Source organism: Lucilia cuprina, chromosome 6 (assembly GCF_022045245.1).
Source record: "Lucilia cuprina isolate Lc7/37 chromosome 6, ASM2204524v1, whole genome shotgun sequence".
NCBI lineage: Eukaryota > Metazoa > Arthropoda > Insecta > Diptera > Calliphoridae > Lucilia > Lucilia cuprina.
The window spans coordinates 28642585-28647255 of NC_060954.1; positions in this window are offsets into that span (position 1 = coordinate 28642585).

The following is a 4671-nucleotide window of genomic DNA, read 5'->3' on the forward strand; positions in this document are numbered from 1 at the left end:
CCATACAAACTCCCCTTCAGAAAATGACTTAAAGGTCAAAATTCACTTACAAACACTAATAACACTTTTAAATTCTACATAAATAATATTGAAGAAGACTTAACTCCCGCTACCAACATTTTTAAGGATAGGGCCATATTTTGCCCTACTCCCCTTTGAGCCCTCTTAAAAAATCTCTTTTTTTGCAAAAAAAAAGTTAAAATATTCCGAAATAAAGTTAAAAAAACAAACCAAATGCTTTATTTTTTTAAATAATCCCCATTTTTAACATACATACTGTCTGGTGTAGGGTATCATATGGTCGGCTACGCCCGACTATACATTCATACTTGTTAACATTTTCCGACTTTTTTCCACTTTTTATACCCTACACCACTATAGTGGGGAGGGTATTATACGTTTGTGCTGATGTTTGTAACATACAAAAATATTGGTCCAATACTCACCTTTAAGTATACCGATCGATTCAGAATCATTTTTTGAGTCGATTAAGACATGTCCGTCCGTCCGTCCGGCTGGCTGTCCATGTAAACCTTGTGCGCAAGGTACAGGCCGCAAATTTCAAGATAATTTGAAGAAATTTGGACCAAGAATGTTTTTGGGCACAGGGACGAAGCCTAGCCCCCATACAACCGTACCTCCCGATTTGAACTTTTTATGCCATAATTACATCAAATATTCTGCTACCTCTCTAAATTTGGCACAAATAAGTTTTATATAAGTATAAATGACACAGCAGATTTTCTTAAGGATCGGCCCTTATTTGACCCTAGCCCCCATACAAACCCCCCTTCAAAAAATGTCTTAAACGTCTAAAATTGACTTGCAACCATTTGTATCGCAATGAAACTCAACAAAACTAATTGTTATTTATAATATATCCTTTTCCCAAATTTACCGAGGATCGGCCCATATTTGACCCATATAAAGCCTCATTTAGAAAATTTAGTTTTTTATCAATAAAATGCTTAACGACTTTTCGTCTCTTTTCACAAACGATAGTCGAGTTATCGACTTTTTTGGAACAAAATAGTCGACTTCGACTTTTTTCGACAAAAAGTCGATTGTTCGATTATTTGAATGTCGATTTTTAGAACCCTACTTTTGAGTCTACAGCTAAACGTTCATTATTTTATGTAGGGCATTTAAAAAAGAATGTAGACATAAAGGAAAAAAACAATTAGGAGTTCTATATTCGGCTGTGCCGAATTATTACAAAAAATCTAAAAATACCAATACCAAAAGTCCCCTTTTATGGGTTCTCACCTATTTCAGACTCTATATACTTAATTTCGTGTTTCTTAGTTCAATATTATAGAAAATTCAAAAAGTACCTTTTGTAGAAAGATAAAGTACCAAAAATTCTCTTTTTTAGTCAAGGCCCTACATGCTAAATTTGATGTTTCTAGGTTCTATATTATAGAAAATTCAAAAGTACCTTTTGTAAAACGAAAAAGGACAAAAAAAGTCCCTTTTATGGGTTATCGTCTAATCCGGGCTCTACTTAATTTCATGTTTCTAAGTTCAATAAAAATCCAAAAAGTACCTTCTGTAGAACAAAAAAGTAGAAAAAGTCCCCTTTTATGTGTTCTGACTTAATCCGGACTCTACATACTTAATTTAATGATTATAGGTTTAATATTATAGAAAATTCAAAAAGTACCTTTCGTAGAACGAAAAAGTGCCAAAAAGTACCCTTGTATGGGTTCTCACCTAATTCAGACTCTATATACTTAATTTCCTGTTTCTAAGTTCAATATTATAGAAAATTCAAAAAGTACCTTTTTTAGAACAAAAAAGTACCAAAAAGTACCTTTTATGGGTTCTCGCCTAATCCGGGCCCTACATACTTAATTTCTTGTTTCTAAGTTTAATATTATAGAAAATCCAAAAAGTACCATATGTAGAACGAAAAAGTAGAAAAATGTCCCCTTTTATCTGTTCTGACTTAAACTTATAGGTTTAATATTATAGAAAATTCAAAAAGTACCTTTTGTAGAATGAAAAAGTACCAAAAAATCCCTTTTTCTAGGTTCTTACCTACTCAAGGACCTACATGCTAAATTTCATGTTTCTAGGTTCAATATTAGAGAAATTCAAGAAGTACTTTTTGTATAACGAAAAAGTACCAAAAAGTCCCCTTTTATGTATTCTGACTTAATTCGGGCTCTACATACTTATTTTCCTGTTTCTATGTTTAATATTATAGAAAATTAAAACAAATACCTTTTGTAGAATGAAAAAAGTACCAAAAAATCCGCTTAGATGTGTTGTCGTATAATCCGGACTCTACACACTTAATTTCATGTTTCTTAGTTCATTATTATAGAAAACTCAAAAAGTACCTTTATAAAGCGAAAAAATACCACATATTTCCCTTTTATGGGTTCTCATCTAACTCCGAATCTACATACTTAATTTCATGTTCCTAGGTTCAATATTATAAAAAATTCGAAAAATACCTTTTAAAAAATGAAAAAAGGTTATGGCTTCTTTCTTAAGCCAGGCTCCACATAAATTATTTCATGTTTCTAGCCAACAACAACACACTAGTGCTGCTCTCGCTCTGCTACCCTTGCATTTTTGCTCATATCTCCGGTATTATGGACCGATTTTGCGATTTTCTCGAAAGCATGTCTAACAGAATTATTGAAGATTCGGATCTCGTCGATATCTTGGGTCCTCTAAGAACTGATTTCAACAAACACACAGACGGGCAGAGAGACAGACGGACATAGCTTAATCAACTCCGCTACCGATAAGGATCCAGAATATATATATATACTTTATGGGGTCGGAAAATTATATTATAGAAATTACAAACGGAATGACAAACTTATATATACCCTTCTCACGAAGGTGAAGGGTATAAAAATACATAATTTTTTATGGTTTAATTTTATAATTTTAAATATATGTTTTTACTCTCAAATTAAAAACGTTTCCATACAAATTAAATTTTTTTAAATCAAACTCAATTTTCTTCAACACAAATTGAATTTTATTCGAAACAAATTAAATTATTTTCAACACAAATTAATACTTTTTTATGTCATATTAAATTTTTTTCATTTTAAATAAATTATTTTTTATTTTAAATTAACCTTTTTTAAATTCAAATTCATTTTTTGTTAACTTTACGCAAAATACTTAAAAATTATAATTATCTTTTTGTACATTAAATAAATATAAAGCTTTTAAATATTATTAAGTCTTATATTTTATTATATATTCATTGCAACGGTTCTCCAGATGCAGCTAATGACAAATACATGGCCATATCAACGTAATAATTATTGAAATCAGATGGTGTTACTGATTCCAAGGATTTTTTAATTATGGCTACCAGGTCCATATTAATATCTGGATCGGCTAGCAAATTTCGAGCACAAAGTTTTGTTTTTGAAAATAGTTTTTCTATTGGGTTTAGCATGGGTGAGTACGGTGGAAGAAAAACTAAAGTATGCCCAAACTCGGCTATTTTGTCTTTCACTATTTGTGTTTTATGAATTTGCGCATTGTCAAGTATCATCCAAGCACCTGTGATGTTGGATTCGACTAAATTGTTAAATAGTTCTTCGAGAATGAATAGTTCTTCGTAAAAATATCAGTATTAACAGAGGAATTGGTAACTATTTTTTTGTGTAAAACATCATGTATGTATGTTTCGTCCTCTAACGGTGGGAACAATAACATGAGCTGCGGTATTCACTTTCGACCTTGCCTTATTTCTCCGAAGGTGGTAATTGAATCCAGATTCATCAATAAATATTATTTTTTCTTTATATCTGGAGCATTTTGGGTAAAATTTAATGCATATGGAATGCGTCGTTGAATTGTAGTATCACAATTTATGCGGTCTATGTTTATGGTTGCAGTTTTTAGGGTTATTGGTAAAGTTTTTAATGCATTATGTATACTTGTTGTACTTAAATCTACATTATGGATTTCTAGAATCTTTTCGCGAATGCCTTATAATGTGATAGATGAATTCCTTTCGATAATCTCTTAAATTTTATTTAATATTTCAGCATTTAATTTTAAATGACGTCTTCCACCACGTTTTTTACGGCAACATAGCCATCCTTTTTGTAACGATTTATAATAGATGTAGCAGTGAAGTGAGTAAAGGTCTTTCCTTTTTCATAAAATTTTATTAAAATATCTTTTTTATCTGAGCTTATATTATTATATTTTCCACGACTTCTACGATGTCTGTTAGAAATAGATATTTCAGATACGCTTTCTTCTGAAGAACTATCTGTTAGAAGTCTGATTAGAAGTCTGTTAGAAGCATTTGTATACATAGTTGCCAGATGATTTTGGAAAAGATAAATATAAAACCGTCAAATTGTATTTTGAAAATCACAATGAACATGAATTTTAATTCCTCAAATATACAACATTGTTTTTTTAATAATTAAAAAAAATAAAAATCGTAATATCTAAACCTTTTTTCTATACATATTTGTAAACATAATAAACATCAACTTTTAAGCAGTGTGATTCATATTGTTTGTTACTGAACACATTAGGAACAACAACAAAATGTTGAATTTTAATCAGGGATGGCAAAATTGGTACGATGGTACTTTTTTGATACTATTTGATGTGCAAAAGTACCGTGATACTCCCGAGTCTTATTTGATACTTTCAGGGCTACAATCTCAA